At 46.6% G+C, this 21,830-nt stretch overlaps 1 protein-coding gene across 1 annotated transcript in view; it reads right to left on the bottom strand.

Moving 5' to 3' along the window:
• The window catches only part of LOC119954224 (ATP-sensitive inward rectifier potassium channel 1-like), an 84,860-nt gene extending 67,700 nt beyond the window's left edge, over positions 1–17,160 (bottom strand). Inside the window, exon 1 of the mRNA XM_038779281.1 lies at positions 17,091–17,160. The gene's annotated coding sequence lies outside the window, so the exon portion shown is untranslated. The remainder of the gene's footprint in view (positions 1–17,090) is intronic.
• Between the last annotated feature and the right edge of the window lie 4,670 nt (positions 17,161–21,830).

The following is a 21,830-nucleotide window of genomic DNA, read 5'->3' as shown; positions in this document are numbered from 1 at the left end:
TTTTGACTATCTCTAATCAAATTATTCCTTTCCAGATGATTATAAATCCTATCTCTTATGATCCTTTCCAAGACTTTGCCCACAACAGAAGTAAGGGTCACTGGTCTATAGTTACTGGGGTTGTCTCTACTCCCCTTCTTGAACAAGGGGACAACATTTGCTATCCTCCAGTCTTCTGGCACTAATACTGTAGACAATGACGACATAAAGATCAAAGCCAAAGGCTCTGCAATCTCCTCCCTAGCTTCCCAGAGAATCCTCGGATAAATCCCATCCAGCCTTAAGGGGACTTATCTATTTTCACACTTTTCAGAGTTGCTAACACCGCCTCCTTATGAACCTCAAACCCATCTAGTCTAGTAGTCTGTATCTCAGTATTCTCCTCAACAACATTGGCTGGGATTCTCCCCTACCCGGTGGGGCGGGGTGTCCCGCCGTGTCAGAGAGGCGTGAACCACTCCGGCGTTGGGCCGCTCCAAAGGTGCGGAATTCTCCACACCTTTAGGGGTCAAGCCCTCACATTGAGAGGCTAGGCCCGCGCCGGAATGGTTCCCACTCCGCCGGCTGGCGTGAACGGCCTTTGGTGCCACGCCAGCCGGGGCCGAAAGGTCTTCGCCGGCCAGCGTAAGTCCGCGCATGTGCCGGAGCATCAGCGGCTGCTGACGTCATACCGGCGCATCCGCCGGGGAGGGGGATGAAAAAGAGTGCCCCACGGCACAGGCCCACCCGGCGATTGGTGGGCCCCGATCGCGGGCCAGGCCACCGTAGAGGCACCCCCAGGGGTCAGATCGCCCAGCGCCCCCCACCCCAGGACCCCGGAGCCTGCCCACGCCACCAATCCTGCCGGTCAGGTAGGTGGTTTAATCCACGCTGGCAAGAGAGGCCTGTCAGCGGCGGGACTTCGGCCCATCGCGGGCCGGAGAATCGCCGAGGGGGGCCTGCCGACCGGCGCGGTGCGATTCCCACCCCCGCCGAATCTCGGGGGACGGAGAATTCGGGACACGGCGGGGGCGGGATTGACGCTGGCCCCGGGTGATTCTCCGACCCCCCCGGATCGGAGAATCCCGCCCATTGTCTTTTTCCTGTGTGAATACTGACGAACAATACTCATTTAGCGCCTCTCCTACTTCATCGGACTCGACGCACAAATTCCCACTACTGTCCTTGACTGGCCCTACTCTGACCCTAGTCATTCTTTTATTCCTGACATATCTATAGAAAGCTTTAGGGTTTCCTTGATCCTACCTGCCAAGGACTTCTCATGTCCCCTCCTGGCTCTTCTTAGCTCTCTCTTTAGGTCCTTCCTGGTTAACTTGTAACTCTCAAGCACCCTAACTGAACCTTGACATCTCATCTTTACGTAAGTCTCCTTCTTCCTCTTGACAAGTGATTCAACTACTTTAGTAAACCACGGTTCCCTCGCTCGACCACTTCCTGCCTGGCAGGTACATACTTATCAAGGACACGCAGTAGCTGTTCCTTGAACAAGCTCCACATTTCAATTGTGCCCATCCCCTGCAGTTTCCTTCCCCATCCTATGCATCCTAAGTCTTGCCTAATCACATCATAATTGCCTTTCCCCCAGCTATAATTCTTGCCTTGCGGTATATACCTATCCTTTTCCATCACTAAAGTAAGCATAACTGAATTGTGGTCACTATCACCAAAGTGCTCACCTACCTCCAAATTTAACACCTGGCCTGGTTCATTACCCAGTACCAAATCCAATGTGGCCTCGCCTCTTGTTGGCCTATCTACATAGAACATAGAACATAGAACAGTACAGCACAGAACAGGCCCTTCGGCCCTCAATGTTGTGCCGAGCCATGATCACCCTACTCAAACCTACGTATCCACCCTATACCCGTAACCCAACAACCCCCTCTTAACCTTACTTTTATTAGGACACTATGGGCAATTTAGCATGGCCAATCCACCTAACCCGCACATCTTTGGACTGTGGGAGGAAACCGGAGCACCCGGAGGAAACCCACGCACACAGGGGGAGGACGTGCAGACTCCACACAGACAGTGACCCAGCCGGGAATCGAACCTGGGACCCTGGAGCTGTGAAGCATTTATGCTAACCACCATGCTACCCTGCTGCCCCATACTATGTCAGGACACCCTCCTGCTCACATTGGGCATAAACGGACCCATCTAACGTACTCGAACTATAGCGTTTCCAGTCAATATTTGGCAAGTTAAAGTCCCCCATAACAACTACCCTGTTACTCTCGCTCCTATCCAGAATCATCTTTGCAATCCTTTCCTCTAAATCTTTGGAACGATTTGGAGGCCTATAGAAAACTCCCAACAGGGTGACCTCTCCTTTCCTGTTTCTAACCTAAGCCATACTACCTCAGTAGATGAGTCCTTATCAAACGTCCTTTCTGCCACCGTAATACTGTCCTTGACTAACAATGCCACCCCTCCCCCTCTTTTACCACCTTCCCTGAGCTTACTGAAACATCTAAACCCGAGAACCTGCAACAACCATTCCTGTCCCTGCTCTATCCATGTCTCCGAAATGGCCAGAACATTGAAGTCACAGGTGCCAACCCATGCTGCAAGTTCATCCACCTTATTCCGGATGCTCCTGGAGTTGAAGTAGACACACTTCAAACCACCTTCCTGCCTGCTAGTACACTCCTGCGACCTTGCAATCTTACTCATGACCTCCTTACTCTCAACCTCCTGCACACTGGAGCTACAATTCAGGTTCCCATCCTCCTGCTGAATTAGTTTAAACCATCCCGAAGAGCAATAGCAAACTTCCCCCCCAGGATATTTGTACCCCTCTGGTTCAAGTGTAGACCATCCTGTTTGTTGAGGTCCCACCTACCCCAGATCAGCCCCAATTATCCAGGAATCTGAAACCCTCCATCCTGCACCATCCCTGCAGCCACGTGTTCAACTGTTCTCTCTCCCCATTCCTGTCTTGCTAGCACGTGGCATGGGTAACAACCCAGAGATAATAACTCTGTTTGTTCTAGCTCTAAGATTCCACCCTAGCTACCTGAATACCTGCCTTACATCCCCATCCCTTTTCCTACCTATGTCGTTGGTACCTATGTGGACCACGACTTGGGTCTGCTCCCCCACCCCTTAAGGATCCCGAAAACATGATCCGAGACTCTGTGCCAGAGACCTGTACCCCATGGCTTACCCCTGGTAAGTCCCCCCCCCCAACCCCCCCCCCCCCCCCCCCCCCCCACCACACCCCCCACCCCCCCACCACCAGTATCCAAAGCGGTATACTTGTTACTAAGGGGAACGACCACAGGGGATCCCTGTATTGATGTTGTTAGAATGTACAGGGGTGTTCTTAGAATGTGAGACCGGTTATCACAAAGAGTAGTTTCAGGCATCCAACATCGATACATTCATGAAGAACCTGGATAAACTTATGAGCGATAAAGGAATAGAATGATATGTTAATGAATTTTATGAATGGTGGAAGGAAACTGTGTGGTGCTGAAAACCAACAGGGCAGAGTGGCTACTCTCCATTTTGTCAACATAATGTAAGATGACTCACAGACGAATGACATACAACAAAGTCAATTACGAATTACGCAGCATGGTAGCATTGTGGATAGCACAATCGCTTCACAGCTCCAGGGTCCCAGGTTCGATTCCGGCTTGGGTCACCGTCTGTGCGGAGTCTGCACATCCTCCCCGTGTGTGCGTGGGTTTCCTCCGGGTGCTCCGGTTTCCTCCCACAGTCCAAAGATGTGCAAGTTAGGTGGATTGGACATGATAAATTGCCCTTAGTGTCCAAAATTGCCCTTAGTGTTGGGTGGGGGTTACTGGGTTATGCGGATAGGGTGGAGGTGTTAACCTTGGGTAGATGCTCTTCCCAGGAGCCGGTGCAGACTCGATGGGCCGAATGGCCTCCTTCTGCACTGTAAATTCTATGATCAGAGATCTTGGAGCTTTGTGGCCTTGGAATTAAACACACAAAAGGTTAATGTATTTACCTACATTATCTTTGTCAATGATTTTCTGGAAGATGGTATAAACGCTCACATGGTGACAGTCACACAGTATAATTTCACAGTCTACTAAGTAACTGCACCAGATGTGACCAACCCACAGAATCCCCAAGGAACTAGATGAAACATTAAGTGAAATTCCAGTCATCACTTTTTAGGAACTCAACGGCTGTACTTGAGAGCTCGAGGGTGGTTCTTGTAATCACATATATAGAAATATTGTAAAATGTGAACCTTTTAATTATGATATAACAGTGAGGAAATGTGTCAAGATATGCCAAACATGTACCAAAGAAAGACATCTCTTCAAAGTCACAAGCTCTTCAAAGTAGGAAGGTACGAGTGGCATAATCTAACTATGTCTTTGGAAGGGATTTGATAATGGTTTATGTGCCTTCCTTTCAAGCGCAAATGACGTGTAGATCCAATAGTAAATAATTTCATTGCTTTGAAACTTGGCTTGAGTCGGAGGTAATGAGGAATGTGCAAACTTTAGACATGCTGTTCACATTTTTCAGAAGTAGTATGTCGGATCAATACTCTGACAACAAAATCCGATATGTAAATGGCTCAGAAGTAACAACACATCAATAATTCTTCTCACACTGAACAACATCTCAAAACACTTCACAATGTAGACAAAACATAATATCAATCAGAAAGAAAACGGGAGTTGAAACCAAAAGCTTTTGTGGAATGATCTGGATGTTATTATGGAATTTTGATAAAAGCTTTGAAAAGGAGGGATGTGAAAAGGCACAGAATTGGAGCCTTGTGCTTCATAAGACAGGAGTGGAGTTGCCGTCGTTCAGAGGACAGTGAGTAATTCAAAGAAGAAAAGGCTTTGTGTGAGATGAGCAACAAAAAATGAGGAATCAGTAAGGTTTGGACACGAGAGCCTTGAGTGTGCAGGCCTCTTGTGACATGGGAAAAGTGTAATTTATTGTCCATCCCTTGTTGTTCTAAGAGCAAAAGCATCGACTACATTGTTGAGACTTGAGCCAGACTGTGGATCAGACAGGTCAGTGTGGCAGGTTTCCTTCCCAAAAGGACACAGATGGATTTTTACAACAAACTAGGCAACTTTCAAAGCAAATTTATGAATTTTGTCAACTCAGCATGGCTGGATTTAAACCCATAACCATTGGAATCTAGTCCAGTACCATAAGCAATAGGCTAACTCTCTGACAATTTAACGTTTGGAGAGTCGAAAGGAGGTAACGGGAGACATGGGGCGGGATTCTCTAAAGACGGGCAGAGTGTCCACGCTTTTTACGACACCGCGAACGGGCCGACCCGACGACTAATTCTGGCCCGCAAAAGGGGCCAGCGCGGCACTGGCGTGGTTCATGCCACTCCAGCGCGAAATGGGTGCCACGGGATCTGCGCATGCACAGTGGCACTGGTGCCAACGTGCACATGCGCAGCTGCTTCCTTCAACGCACTGGCCCCGATGCAACATGGCGAAGGACTACAGGGGCCGGCGTGGAAGAAAGGAGGCCGCCAGCCAGAGAGGCCACATCGGAGGCCCCCTCCCCCCCACAAGCCACCCACCGACCCTTCCGCGCCAAGTTCCCGCCGGCTGAGAGCAGGTGTGGACGGCGCCGGCATGACTCGCCGCTTTGGCCACTCGGTCCATCCCGCACCGAGAATCAGCGGGCCGACCGACACCGCGCCACCCACGCCAGCATTAATGCCACTGATTCTCCGCTCTGCGTGAGAATCGCATGCCAGCATCAGGGCGGCGTGGCGCGCTTCGTGCCAGTTGTGGGGATTCTCTGACCCAGCGTCGGACTGAGAGAATCCCGCCCATGGTTTTAAGAATAAAGCATGAGAAAGCTCAGGAAAATCAAGGAAGTGATGGTAACTGGGTACATCTAAAATTGTAGGATCCCTACAGTGTAGAAGGAGGCCATTCAACCCATCGAATATGCACTGACCCTGAGAAAGAGCTCCCTACCCAGGCACTCGCCATATCCACACAACTCTGTAACCCCGCATAACCTGCACAAGGGGCTTTTCACAGTAACTTCATTGAAGCCTACTTGTGACAGTAAGCGATTTTCATTTCATCTTTGGTTCATCAGGAGCAATTTAGCATGGCCAATCCAATTGGACTGTGGGAGGAAACTGTAGCACCGAGAGAAAACCCATGCAGACATGGAGAGAAAGTGGAAACTCCGCACAGTCACCAAAGGTTGGAATCAAACCCGGGCCCTAACGCTATGAGGCAGCAGTGCTAACCACCATGTCACCATATATATGGATGGGAGAGAGACGAAAGGTCAAACAGTATGTTTTTCAGGCTTTACAGAGAAACATACAAACAGTGTGACGAAATCCGCAAGACCAATGGGGAAAGCATGTGCAAGCTGTTGTCCATACTAACTTTGGTGTCAAAATCTGTATTTTCTGTTTAAGACAGTACTTAACTGAAACAGAAATCAAAACTTCAGATATCTGTCGAGGGGGGGGTTGTAATGTTTTGATTTCTGACTGAAATCAGATTTTTGGGAAATCAAACTGTGATCTCTAGTTGCTGAGGAAGCAGAAGCTGATTGTGAAAAATACATTCAAAGCTCTGAGTTCAATTGATACAATGAAAATAGAACTCATAGATTTTTGGGCACGTCCTTAAACATCATGTGCAGTCCCAGAGTCCTTCAGGGAGGTCAATGCAGACAGTCTGTGCATGGGATGGTGGGGGGGGGGGGGGGTGGGGGGGGGGGGGGGGGGTGGATTGTTGGCGGTGGGAGAGCTGAAAATAAATACATGACTGGATTTGGCCATTCACCTGAAGAAGGAGCCGTGCTCCGAAAGCTCGTGTTTGAAACAAACCTGTTGGACTTTAACCTGGTGTTGTAAGACTTCTTACTGTGCTCACCCCAGTCCAACGCCGGCATCTCCACATCATGGATTTGGCAGCAGGGGTAGTGAAAAAATGTTTTTGCCAACTTCCAAATTATTTTATCAGAGCTAACCATGCAGATGAGCAGTGCGTTATTGAGCAGTTTAAGGATGGTGAGTTTGGGGAACCGATGCTATCGGGAATGTTGCGACGAGCTAAGGAGGTTCTGCAGGAGTGCACTCTTTTTGGTAGTGGCTACATTCATGGATAGCGTGAGGCCGCGATTGGAGGCAATATGATGAAGAAACCCTTTGTGAAGAATTGGAGTTGAACTCTACCTGAAGTTCTCTGCGACTAAACATGATGTTTAAGGAAGTGCCCAAAAATCCATGAGATCTATTTTTATTGCATCAGCCATTTTAAAATATAATTTCTCGTTTCTACTGAGTAAGATTTGCCTGTGACATCATGGGTAATTTATGTTGGTTGAGGTTTGAATAAACGATATAAAAGTGAAAGCTTGTCCATTTGTCTCCTTTATTTGGGGATGTTTGATTAGTTTGGTTCTTTTAAGTTATTGGGCTCCATGGGAATGATAACAATAACAAAAGGTTGAATGAATAAGTACATAAAGTATATTGTGGAGGTAGGGGGCATGATTTAAGTCTGAGATAAATAAGTTGCATCTGTCTTCACTAAGGAACAGAATGCTGTCAATATCACAAGGGGTAGCAAAATTACATTGGATCGAAATAGATAAAGAGGAGTTACACAAAAGTTGACAGAATACTTGACCCATTGCCGTCCATGTGATGTGGATATAGGTATGCCTATATATGCGCAAGTGAAGGAGACACAGCTGGAGTGAGACACATCCAGAGTGGGAATTGGAACTTGGTAATTTGGTGCAGTGAGGTAATTCGGTGCAGAGTGGGAGAAGGTGCTTTTTCCCGACCATTTTGTTCTCTCTCTTTCTTCTGGCCTGTAACTTTTAATCTGCAGGGAGAGAACCAGAGAGCATCTGAGAACCTGGGAATGTAAGTGATTTTTATTTATTTTTATTACCATTTCAAGTTGTGGGGGGGGGGGGGCACACGACTGAGGTGACATCACAGTAAAGCTGTGACTTGGTTGGCTGGTTGGGAATCTACACTAAATTTAAAAGCATTGTTAAACTAATTAAACATAATTACTTAATTACTTAATTATAATTTAGAGGGGTATCTAAGCCAGAGATCGGACAGTACTGTATTTAGCTTTCACATTTAGAGTTGAAATCTAGTGCTAGGAAACATATAGTTAACAGTAACTGTTTTTAAAAAAAAGTTAATTTAATTTACTAATTAATTGACGCAATGTCAATTAGATGGGTGCAGTGCTCTGACTGTGAGATGTGGCAGGTCCGGGAGGTTACCAGCGTCCCGGATGGCTTCATCTGCAGAAAGTGCACCCAACTGGAGCTCCTCACAGACCGCATGGTTTGGTTGGAGCAGCAGTTGGATGCACTTAGGAGCATGCAGATGGTGGAAAGCGTCATAGATAGCAGTTATATAAATGTGGTCACAACCAAGGTGCAGGCAGAGAAATGGGTGACCACCAGAAAGGGCAGGCAGTCAGTGCAGGAATCTCCTGTGGTTGTCCCCCTCTCGAACAGGTATACCCCTTTGGATACTGTCGGGGGGGATAGCCTATCAGGGGAAAATAGCAGCAGCCAGAGCAATGGCACCACGACTGGCTCTGATCTTCAGCAGGGAGGGTCAAAGTGCAGAAGAGCAATAGTCATACGGGACTCTATAGTCAGGGGCACAGATAGCCACTTCTATGGACATGAAAGAGACTCCAGGATGGTATGTTGCCTCCCTGGTGCCAGGGTCCAGAATGTCTCCGAACGGGTAGCGGGCATCCTGAAGGGGGAGGGCAAAAAGGCAGGGGTCGTTGTACATATTGGTACTAACGACATAGCGGTATGAGGTCTTGCAGCAGGAGTTCAGGGAGCTCGGCAGAAAGTTAAAAGACAGGACCTTTAGGGTTGTAATCTCGGGATTACTCCCTGTGCCACGTGCCAGTGAAGCTAGAAATAGGAAGATCGAGCAGCTAAACACGAGGCTAAACAGCTGGTGTAGGAGGGAGGGTTTCCGTTATCTGGACCACTGGGAGCTCTTCCGGAGCAGGTGTGACCTGTATAGGAAATACAGGTTGCATCTAAACTGGAGAGGCATAAATATCCTGGCCGTGAGGTTTGCTAGTGTCATACGGGAGAGTTTAAACTAGTATGGCAGGGGGTGGGCACCGGAGAAATGGGTCAGAATGTGAAAGCATTGAGGGAGAACTAGGGAATAGGGCCAGTATGGCTATGAGGAAGAGCAGACAGGGAGATATTGCTGAAAACAGCGGGACTGGTGGCCTGAAGTGCATATGTTTTAATGCAAGAAGTATAACAGGTAAGGCAGATGAACTTAAGAGTTTGGATTCGTACTTGGAACTATGATGTTGTTGCCATTACAGAGACCTGGTTGAGGAAAGGACAGGATTGGCAGCTAAACGTTCCAGGATTTAGATGTTTCAGGTGGGATAGAGGGGGATGTAAAAGGGGTAGCGGAGTTGCGCTACTGGTTAGGGAGAATATCACAGCTGTCCTACGGGAGGGCAACTCAGAGGGCAGTGAGGCTATATGGGTAGAGATCAGGAATAAGAAGGGTGCAGTCACAATGTTGGGGGTTTACTACAGGCCTCCCAACAGCCAGAGATAGAGGAGCAGATAGGTAGACATATTTTGGAAACGACTAAAACCATCAGGGTTGTTGTGATGGGAGAGGTCAACTTCCCCAATATTGACTGGGACACACTTAGTGCTAGGGGTTTGGACAGGGCAGAGTTTGTAAGGAGCATCCAGGAGGGCTTCTTAAAACAATACGTAGACAGTCCAACTAGGGAAGGGGCTGTACTGGACCTGGTATTGGGGAATGAGCCCGGCCAGATGGTAGAAGTTTCAGTAGGGGAGCATTTCGGGAACAGTGACCACAATTGAGTAAATTTTAAAGTGCTGTTTGGACAAGGATAAGAGTGGTCCTAGGGTGAATGTGCTAAATTGGGGGAAGGCTAATTATAACAATATTAGGCGGGAACTGAAGAACCTAGATTTGGGGGGGATGTTTGAGGGTAAATCAATATCTGACATGTGGGAAGCTTTCAAATGTCAGTTGAAAGGAATTCCGGACCGGCATGTTCCTGTGTGGAAGAAGGATAAATTCGGCAAATTTCAGGAACCTTGGATAACGAGAGATATTGTAGGCCTCGTCAAAAGAAAAAGGAGGCATTTGTCAGGTCTAGAAGGCTGGGAACAGACAAAGCCTGTGTGGAATATAAGGAAAGTAGGAAGGAACTTAAGCAAGGATTCAGGAGGGCTAGAAGGGGTCACGAAATGTCATTGGCAAATAGGGTTAAGGAAAATCCCAAGGCTTTTTACACGTGCATAAAAAGCAAGAGGGTAGCCAGGGAAAGGGTTGGCCCACTGAAGGATAGGCAAGGGAATCTATGTGTGGAGCCAGAAGAAATTGGCGAGGTACTAAATGAATACTTTGAATCAGTATTCACCAAAGAGAAGGAATTGGTGGATGTTGAGTCTGGAGAAGGGTGTGTAAATAGCCTGGGTCACATTGAGATCCAAAAAGATGAAGTGTTGGGCGTCTTGAAAAATATTAAGGTAGATAAGTCCCCAGGGCCTGATGGGATCTACCCCAGAATACTGAAGGAGGCAAGAGAGGAAATTGCTGAGGCCTTGACAGAAATCATTGGATCCTCACTGTCTACAGGTGATGTCCCGGAGGACTGGAGAAAAGCCAATGTTGTTCCTTTGTTTAAGAAGGGTAGCAAGGATAATCCAGGGAACTACAGGCCGTTGAGCCTTACGTTAGTGGTAGGGAAATTACTGGAGAGAATTCTTCGAGACAGGATCTACTCCCATTTGGAAGCAAATGGACGTATTAGTGAGAGGCAGCATGGTTTTGTGAAGGGGAGGTCGTGTCTCACTAACTTGATAGAGTTTTTCAAAGAGGTCACAAAGATGATTGATGCAGGTAGGGCAGTGGATGTTGTCTATATGGACTTCAGTAAGGCCTTTGACAAGGTCCCTCATGGTAGACTGGTACAAAAGGTGAAGTCACACAGGATCAGGGGTGAGCTGGCAAGGTGGTTACAGAACTGGCTAGGTCATAGAAGGCAGAGAGTAGCAATGGAAGGGTGCTTTTCTAATTGGAGGGCTGTGACTAGTAGTGTTCCGCAGGGATCAGTGCTGGGACCTTTGCTGTTCGCAGTATCTATAAATGATTTGGAGGAAAATGTAACTGGTCTGATTAGTAAGTTTGCAGACGACACAAAGGTTGATGGAATTGCGGATAGCAATGAGGACTGTCAGAGGATACAGCAGGATTTAGATCGTTTGAAGACTTTGGCGGAGAGGTGGCAGATGGAGTTTAATCCAGACAAATGTGAGGTAATGCATTTTGGAAGGTCTAATGCAGGTAGGGAATATACAGTGAATGGTAGAACCCTCAAGAGTATTGAAAGTCAGAGAGATCCAGGTGTACAGGTCCACAGGTCACTGAAAGGGGCAACACAGGTGGAGAAGGTAGTCAAGAAGGCATACGGCATGCTTGCTTTCATTGGCCAGGGCATTGAGTATAAGAATTGGCAAGTCATGTTGCAGCTGTGTAGAACCTTAGTTAGGCCACACTTGGAGTACAGTGCTCAATTCTGGTCGCCACACTACCAGAAGGATGTGGAGGCTTTAGAGAGGGTGCAGAAGAGATTTACCAGGATGTTGCCTGGTATGGAGGGCATTAGCTATGAGGAGCACTTGAATAAAGTCGGTTTGTTCTCACTGGAACGACGGAGGTTGAGGGGCGACCTGATAGAGGTCTACAAAATTATGAGGGCATAGACAGAGTGGATAGTCAAAGGCATTTCCCCAGGGTAGAGGGGTCAATTACTGGGGGGGGGGGGGGGGGGGGGGGGGCGTAGGTTTAAAGTGCGAGGAGCAAGGTTTAGAGTAGATGTACGAGGCAAGTTTTTTACACAGAGGGTAGTGGGTGCCTGCAACTCGCTGCCGGAGGAGGTGGTGGAAGCAGGAACGATAGTGACATTTAAGGGGCATCTTGACAAATACATGAATAGGATGGGAATAGAGGCATACGGAACCAGGAAGTGTAGAAGATTTTAGTTTAGTCGGGCAGCATGGTCGGCACGGGCTTGGAGGGCCGAAGGGCCTGTTCCTGTGCTGTACTTTTCTTTGTTCTTTGTTCTATGCCCATAGTGCTATTAGGGAAAGGGTTTTTGACCCAGCGTCAGTGAAGGAACAGCAACATAGTTCCAAGCCAGGATGGCATGAGTCTTGGAGTAGAACTTCCACGTGGTGGTGTTCCCGTGTGCCTGCTGCACTTGTCCTTCTAGATCAGGGGTGGGCAAACTACGGCCCGCGGGCTGCATGCGGCCCGCCAAAGGTCTTTATGTGGTCCACCAAGTCATTTAAAAAAAAATGTTTTAATTTTTTTTTAAGGTTAATGGGGGGGGGCTGTTGGGTTACTTACTGGTATAGGGTGGATACATTGACTTGAGTAGGGTGATCATTGCTCGGCAAAACATCGAGGGCTGAAGGGCCTGTTCTGTGCTGTACTGTTCTATGTTCTGTGTTCTATATGAGGCGCCCAGAATCATAACCGGGTGAAGTAATTATTTTACTTAATATACTATGCGTCCCTTTAAAATTGTGAATTTCTGAATGTGGCCCTTGCACGGAAAAGTTTGCCCACCCCTGTTCTAGATGGTAGAGGTTGTGGCTTTGGAAGGTGCTGTCGAAGGAGAATTGCTGAGTAGCTGTAGTGCATCTTGTAGGTGGTAGATACTGCTACTGTCCAGTGGTGATGGGAATGAATGCTTAAGGTGATGGTTTGGGTGACAATCAAGCGGGGCTACTTTGTCCTGGATGGTATTGAGCTTCCCGAGTGTTGTTGGAGCTGCACTCATCCAGGGAAGGTGAGGGTAACCCATCACATGACAGCATTGCGCCTTCTAGATGGAGGGCAGGTCTTGAGAAGTCATGAAGTGAGTTACTCGCCACAGATACATTAGTCTCTGAATTTTATATTCCTGGGCCTGTTTTAACACATTAACAACTTTATGTAGCTTTTCCCAGAGTGAAAAGTTTCAGTTTTGTGAAAGTATTTGCTGAAAGAACAACTAAAAGTTTTGCATTTCAAGAAATGCTACTGCAATATAGATAATAATTTGACCACAAATATTTTGTGGCACTTTGATAACACAATTCTAAACCTGGTAGAGGAGCAGCGGGAACTGGGGGTGTATATGCGCATATTGCTAAAGGCAGCAATGCAATTGGAAGAAAGTGGTTAATAAGGCTTAGTGATTTATAGGCTTTATAAATAAAGATACAACTGGGGTATTGTGTCCAATTCTGGGCATCTCACTTTAGAAAGGATGTAATGGCACTAAAGTAGGTGCAGCAAAGAGTTAAGGGGCAGGTTCCGTGAATGAGGGACTTTGGTTACTATGACAGACTGACGAAGCTGGGGGGCTGTTCTCCTTGGAGAAGATTGCGGTTTCCAATAGCAGAAGTGGTCGGAATGGAGTCGATGGAAATAAACTGTTGCTACTGGCAGAGGCATCAAGGATCAGAGGACACCAACATTGAGATGAATGGTAAAAGAGGCAAAGGTGACATTGTTCGTGACCTCAATGAAGTACTTAAATGATTAAATGTATGTGCTTCTAATATAATGTAGCTGCTGTAAGATGCAGGGTAATTCAGCCTTCAAGCTGTGAATGTGTTTCTTGAATGAAATGCCATTATTAAAAAACCTTTTTACTCAGTGAGTGGTTAGATCTGAATGTCACTGCTGCAAATGTCATGGCGCTGAAACGGGAATTGGATAGCTGCCCTCGGAGAAATATAAATGCAGTGTTCCAGGAAAAGGCAGGGGAGTGGGATGAGCTGAGATGCTCTTCCTGAGAGCCAGTACAGCCATGAAGGGCTGAATGGCCTCGTTCTGTGCGGTGGTCATTCAATGATTCAATGGACGGGCCTTGAAGTACAGAGTGTGCATGGACCCAAGAGAAATGGGTGATATTTCTCTGTGAAACAAAAAAGGACTGCTCCTTCAGTACATTTGTTCACCGCTGTCAGCAATAATGTTGAGTGAAGGGAGATAAGCAGAGCTGTTCAATTATAAAGGGCCAGTGCTATTGTGTCTTAAACCCCAAAGCACAGCGCCTGCCATGTTGGTGCTTCTGTTTAAGTCCTTGGAGGAAGAGTGTGAAGAGACATTTTCTTCTTTCACACAGAAGATCATGATGCACCATTCAGAAGTAATGAAAGTAGTTCTCCCTGGAGTTTTAGCCAAAGTTTATCCTACAACTAACATCACAGTGAAATGGGCTGTCGGATCATTATAACATTACTGTTTGTGGGGGGTTTCCTCAGTGGAAATCAATTACTGTGTTGCCTATATTACAATAGTGACCGCACTTCATTAGAAGGTAAGAACTAGGAGCAGGAGCAGGAAATTCCACCCCTCGACCCTGCTCTGCTATTCAGTACGATCATGGCTGATGTCCTCTCGGCCTCAACACTTTCTGGCCCGTTCTCCATAACCCTTCAACCCATTACTAATTAAAAATCGGTCTATCTCCTCCTTAAATTTACTTAATGTTCTGTCATCCACCGCACTCTGGGTCAGTGAATTTCATAGATTCATGATCCTTTGAGGGAAGCAATTTCTCCTCATCTCTATTTTAAATCTGATATCCCTTATCCTAAAACTATAACCTCTTGTTCTAGAATGGTTAGATCACACCTGGAATATTGTGTCCAGTTCTGATTGCCTCATTATAGGAAGGATGTGGATGCTTTGGAGAGGGTGCAGAGAAGATTTACCAGGATGCTGCCTGGACTGGAGGACATGTCTTATGAAGAAAGGTTGAGGGCGCTAGAGCTTTTCTCACTGGAGCGAAGAAGGAAGAGAGGTGACTTGATAGAGGTCTACAAGGTGATGAGAGGCATGGATAGAGTGGATAACCAGAGACTTTTCCCCAGGAATGGTTGTCACGAGGTGACATGAATTTAAAGTGATTGGAGGAAGGTGTAGGAGAGATGTCAAAGGTCGATTCTTTACACAGAGAAAGGTGAGTGCATGGAATGTACTGCCAGTGGAGGTCGTGGAGTCAGAGTCATTAGGGACATTTAAGCGACTCTTGGACAAGCACATGGACAGCAGTAAATTGAAGGGGTGTAGGTTAGGTTGATCTTAGATTAGGATAAATGGGCTGCACAACATCATGGGCCAAAGGGCCTGTACTGTGCTGCACTGTTCTATCTTGTATGTTCTAATGCCCCACAAGGAGAAGCATCCATTCTATGTTGACTTTGTCAACTTTGTCAAAATGTTTTATCATCTTACATACCTCAATTAGATCACCTCTAATTCTTCTAAAACTCTGGAGAGTTGTATTACGAAGCGATCGACGAGGCAGTGTTCCAACGCAACAGAGGTTTATTGAAATATATACACTGCTCAATGTGTCTTCATAAGACAACTTCAAAAAGTACTTAAAGCTCTTTGGGATGTCCAGAGGTCATGAGAGGGTTCTATAAATGTAAGTTCCTTTTTCCTTTAACTATCTGCATTTGATCGTGAAAGGAAGTCCTTTGTTTATTTTTCCAGTTCATTGTTTATGGAGTAGTGACCAGGCCCGTTGTTCGTGAACATCATTATATTCACATATCCACTGATCCACACATCCATTTACCAATATGTAATGAATTAATGTTGCTGGATTTTGTTTGATAGCCAATCCGCTACATGCTGATGCATCCCACTCACTGCTCCTCATGTGTAAGTCAAGGCTGTTACCATGATATTGATCATGGCAGAGCTTCACAGCCTAGTCCAATATTGTCCTCACCTGGAAAGTAGCACATTCTCAGCAAGAAATAGAGGCATAATGACCCGGAGCTGGAACTCTGACTGAACCTCCTGACCTACACTCCCAATGGGTGGCACTTTGTGTCAAGAAAGCACACTTGGGAAAGCAATGCGATATAGCACACTTGCAATTCACAATAAATGCCCAAGGGTCACTCTCTCCTCTAAATGGTCTTGAGGGAAGTTCTTCCTCTGCGCTTTGCAACAGAGACCCCTCACTCACCATGACTGAAATTCAGCTGCTTGACCTGTGGGCAGAAAACTGCACAAACCCACAGGCCGTTTGGCAGAAGCACAAGGTCAGAAAAAAGATCCTTTAAACCTAAGTGGTCTGGAAGAAAACTGACAGGACATAGAGAGGGTCACACCGCTGGAGTGAGTTTAAACCCTGACCTGAACGCACTTCTGATTGAAATGATCAGGATCTTGTAAAATTGCCAATTTTTCAGCTGTGAGTGCAGTGGGATGAGGAATAGTTAAGCCTGAATTCACTCTGTGTTGCTATGCCAGCATATATGAATAGTATTACATAGCTCTGCTGTTCTGCGTGAATTGGTGCTTATGCGTTGTCAGCGGATTCTAGCTTGATCAATGCAGTGTTACCTTCATGAAAACTAAAACTTCAAACACCTCACGGAAGCATTTTGCACAGCTGATGGTGGGTGCAGATATCGATCATAGTTTTTGGGTAACAGAATAGTTTTTCAATAAAGTAATCAGAAGATAAAGGCCTGGAGAGCTGCAGTCCGTAAACAGCCTGTGGCTTAAAATCAAATTCTGATTAATATTGACCCTCACAACCGTTCCCTTGCTCCCTCCCCCTGCTCCCTGACTCCCCCACCCTCACCCCCACACTGCCCCTCAACCCTCGCCTGCTCCTATTCTCTACCTTAAAAGCAAGTGAATGACCCAGAAAAATATATAATTGTAGGAAACGGGCATTTAGAATACAAGCTATCCAGTATGAGTGAGGTATGAATCTCTGCAAAAAGCAAAGTGTTTCATTCAGATAATTCAAGGGGCTGATGAATTCAATGCAAGGATTCTTATCACAGACATCCCATCAAAAGAATTGGGATTCCATTCTATTCCACTCACATGCTGTCAGAAATATTTATGTAAGTCTTCTACGATATTTTCTTTTTAATCCAATTGAATTTGCTTCGATACTTTACTCTAAAGTAAGATATGCCCAATCAAATGTTCCTTATTACCCGAAATTTGCGCTCATTGATAACAAATTTCTTACCTTTGTGCGATGAAAGAATTGAGGGATCTTTGATGCCTGGAATGAAAGGGCACCTTCAAATGTCACTTCTCCAAATGCCTTCAATACTGGGTTGCTAAGAACACCTAGAATTAGTCTCAGGAATTCACCTTATATACATTTGGGTTTGGTCTCAACTGGCTAGTTCCAAATTTATATGCAAATAAATTAAAAGCCAATTGAAAGCAACGCTATTAAATGAACAACCAGAATTTTTACATTACCATCTTATTCTAATTAAACCAATATCTCCTTATCGAAGAAATGTGGCAGTACCTGTTATGAAAATAAAGTTTTTTCATGGATTTGTCCCTGAACCATTGCCAGGTATGGCTGTGATTTTGTTAGCACCATCAGGGGTGAAGGTTAAAGAGATTTAATTTAATTTGATTGCTGTATTTGCTAGCAGAACGTGTGGAGAAGTGAGTAGGAAGCATTCAGAGCCACACTTCATTTCCACAATGATGGTATTTGCATTCTGACAACTATAATTACCTTTGCAACAGTTTGGTCCTTTTGCCTAGTCCAAGGACGTTCCAGTATATTAAACAGCTTCCAAACCCAGTGTCCGGTAATGTGACGGATCTAAGGTCCAATTAAGGTCAGCACAGTATAAGCTTGGCAAGAGGCAAGTACAGTACATGCAGAAGGATCTGTGTTGGAACATATCATTAATCAGGTGCCATATTTCAGAAATTTATATTCTTTTCAAACCTCCATTTAAAAGCCTTGCCTTCCTTTGAACAAAGTGCACACATGGATTTAGGATCTTGGGTACAAGGGCAGAATGCCATAGAGACCGCTGCCTCCACATTAAAGCTTGTATTACACCCATCCAATCTGATACCTTTAGCCTCAGCAAAACTGAAATCCATGGGGGTCAAGAGAAAATCCATTCATCAACTGGAATCATGACTAATACCTGGAAAGATAGATATGGTGACTGGAGGCCAATCCTCACTGGTGCAATATTGTGTGCATGCGATTGTAATGAAAAGGTGCTCAGCAGAGCAAGGATTAATGGGCGGGATTCTCCCAGCCCTGGGCCGGGCCGGAGAACCCCCGTGAACGGGCCATACCGCCCCGGTGCCGACACGCGATTGGCGCCGGTGTTGCGGCGCGCTCTCTGCGGCCTGCCCGCCGATTCTCCGGCCCGAATGGTCCGAGCGGCCGTAAGAAAAGAGCCAAGTCCCACCGCCGCCATTCTAACCTGCTCTGAGCCGGTGGAACCTTGGCGTTGAAGGGTCAGGTGGCGGCCTGTGGGGTTGGGGGAGGGAGCACCGACCATAGGGGGGGCCCTTCGATGTGGCCTGGCCTGCAATCAGGCCCCACCGATTGGTGGGCCGGCCTCTGTGGCTGAGGGCCTCCTTTCCTACGTGCCGGCCCCTGTAGTCCTGTGCCATGTTGCGTCAGGGCTGGTGCATTGAAGGAGGCCACTGCGCATGCGTGCGTTTGTGCCGGTGCCACTGCGCATGTTCTTGTTGGCGCTGGTGCAACCGCGCATGCGTGGATCCCGGGACGCACAGTTTGCAGCAGGACCGGCAGCTGGAGCAGCGCGAACCCCTATTGGGACCAGAATTAGTCCTGGGAGCGGCCCTTTCACGCCGTCGTAAAACGTGACGGCGTTTACAAGGGCGTGGACATTCTGCTGCGGGTTTGGAGAATCCCGCCCAATGTGGGACTGGAGACTAGCACTGCCCACGGTATGATGCATAGCGTCACATGGAAAAGGACCCAGAGAGATTACTTTGCGAGGAGAAGCTGTTCCATGCATGACAGTAACCTGGGATCTGTGAGTTAAAGGCAAACAATAAATAGTTCATGTTTAACCATACATTGTCACTGGGACAAAATCCTGGAGCTCGCTCCCTGACAGCACTATGGGTTTGCCCAAACCACAAGGACTGCAGCAGTTGAAGAAGACAATTCACCACCACCTTCTCAAGGTTAATTAAGGATGGGTATAAATACTGCCTAGCCAGCATCATTCACATCCTGCAAATGAATGTTAACAAAAGTACAAGTCGCAAGATCTCATCACTGAGACATCTGAAGAACCCATATTGCCACATGGATGGAAGCAGGGGATCCTTACACAATTTGATGATCAGCAGTGATAGGAAAGGTGGAATTTTAAATATTAGATCCAGAACAGTATCCCCTTAATATGAAAAGCTAAAAGCAGCAGAACCTGAACTGGAGAAAAGCACCTAAGAAAAATTCAAGACAAAGTTGAAGAATCTTCACTACAGACCTAGAAATTGAGGAGTCCACCAGAGTGAAGGGAAGTCATAGAACATAGAACATAGAACGATACAGCGCAGTACAGGCCCTTCGGCCCTCGATGTTGCACCGACATGGAAAAAAAAAAACTAAAGGCCATCTAACCTACACTATGCCCTTATCATCCATATGCTTGTCCAATAAATTTTTAAATGCCCTCAATGTTGGCGAGTTCACTACTGTTGCAGGTAGGGCATTCCACGGCCTCACCACTCTTTGCGTAAAAAAACCACCTCTGACCTCTGTCCTATATCTATTACCCCTCAATTTAAGGCTATGTCCCCTCGTGCTAGCCACCTCCATCCGCGGGAGAAGGCTCTCGCTGTCCACCCTATCTAACCCTCTGATCATTTTGTATGCCTCTATTAAGTCACCTCTTAACCTTCTTCTCTCTAACGAAAACAACCTCAAGTCCATCAGCCTTTCCTCATAAGATTTTCCCTCCATACCAGGCAACATCCTGGTAAATCTCCTCTGCACCCGTTCCAAAGCTTCCACGTCCTTCCTATAATGAGGCGACCAGAACTGTACGCAATACTCCAAATGCGGCCGTACCAGAGTTTGGTACAGCTGCATCATGACCTCATGGCTCCGGAACTCAATCCCTCTACCAATAAAGGCCAACACACCATAGGCCTTCTTCACAACCCTATCAACCTGGGTGGCAACTTTCAGGGATCTATGTACATGGACACCGAGATCCCTCTGCTCATCCACACTACCAAGAATTTTACCATTAGCCAAATATTCCGCATTCCTGTTATTCTTTCCAAAGTGAATCACCTCACACTTCTCCACATTAAACTCCATTTGCCACCTCTCAGCCCAGCTCTGCAGCTTATCTATGTCCCTCTGTAACCTGCAACATCCTTCCGCACTGTCTACAACTCCACCGACTTTAGTGTCGTCTGCAAATTTACTCACCCATCCTTCTGCGCCCTCCTCTAGGTCATTTATAAAAATGACAAACAGCAACGGCCCCAGAACAGATCCTTGTGGTACGCCACTCGTAACTGCACTCCATTCTGAACATTTCCCATCAACTACCACTCTCTGTCTTCTTTCAACTAGCCAATTTCTGATCCACATCTCTAAATCACCCTCAATCCCCAGCCTCCGTATTTTCTGCAATAGCCGACCGTGGGGAACCTTATCAAACGCTTTACTGAAATCCATATACACCACATCAACTGCTCTACCCTCGTCTACCTGTTCAGTCACCTTCTCAAAGAACTCGATAAGGTTTGTGAGGCATGACCTACCCTTCACAAAACCATGCTGACTATCCCTAATCATATTATTCCTATCTAGATGATTATAAATCGTATCTTTTATAATCCTCTCCAAGACTTTACCCACCACAGACGTTAGGCTCACCGGCCTATAGTTACCGGGGTTATCTCTACTCCCCTTCTTGAACAAAGGGACCACATTTGCTATCCTCCAGTCCTCTGGCACTATTCCTGTAGCCAATGATGACCTAAAAATCAAAGCCAAAGGCTCAGCAATCTCTTCCCTGGCTTCCCAGAGAATCCTAGGATAAATCCCATCCGGCCCCGGGGACTTATCTATTTTCACCTTGTCCAGAATTGCCAACACTTCTTCCCTACGCACCTCAATGCCATCTATTCTAATAGCCTGGGTCTCAGCATTCTCCTCCACAATATTATCTTTTTCTTGAGTGAATACTGACGAAAAGTATTCATTTAGTATCTCGCTTATCTCCTCAGCCTCCACACACAACTTCCCACCACTGTCCTTGACTGGCCCTACTCTTACCCTAGTCATTCTTTTATTCCTGACATACCTATAGAAAGCTTTTGGGTTTTCCTTGATCCTACCTGCCAAAGACTTCTCATGTCCCCTCCTTGCTCGTCTCAGCTCTCTTTTTAGATCCTTCCTCGCTTCCTTGTAACTATCAAGCGCCCCAACTGAAACTTCACGCCTCATCTTCACATAGGCCTCCTTCTTCCTCTTAACAAGAGATTCCACTTCTTTGGTAAACCACGGTTCCCTCGCTCGACCCCTTCCTCCCTGCCTGACTGGTACGTACTTATCAAGAACATGCAATAGCTGTTCCTTGAACAAGCTCCACATATCCAGTGTGCCCAACCCTTGCAGCCTACTTCTCCAACCAACACATCCTAAGTCATGTCTAATGGCATCATAATTGCCCTTCCCCCAGCTATAACTCTTGCTCTGCGGGGTATACTTATCCCTTTCCATCACTAACATAAAGGTCACCGAATTGTGGTCACTGTCTCCAAAGTGTTCACCTACCTCCAGATCTAACACCTGGCCTGGTTCATTACCCAAAACCAAATCCAAAGTGGCCTCACCTCTTGTTGGCCTGTCAACATATTGTGTCAGAAAACCCTCCTGCACACATTGTACAAAGAACGACCCATCCAATGTACTCGAACTATATCTTTTCCAGTC

The sequence above is a fragment of the Scyliorhinus canicula genome, chromosome 19 (genome assembly GCF_902713615.1).
Source record: "Scyliorhinus canicula chromosome 19, sScyCan1.1, whole genome shotgun sequence".
Classification (NCBI taxonomy): domain Eukaryota; kingdom Metazoa; phylum Chordata; class Chondrichthyes; order Carcharhiniformes; family Scyliorhinidae; genus Scyliorhinus; species Scyliorhinus canicula.
Note: the sequence above shows the minus strand (reverse complement) of the source record. Positions and strands in the feature narration are given on the sequence as shown.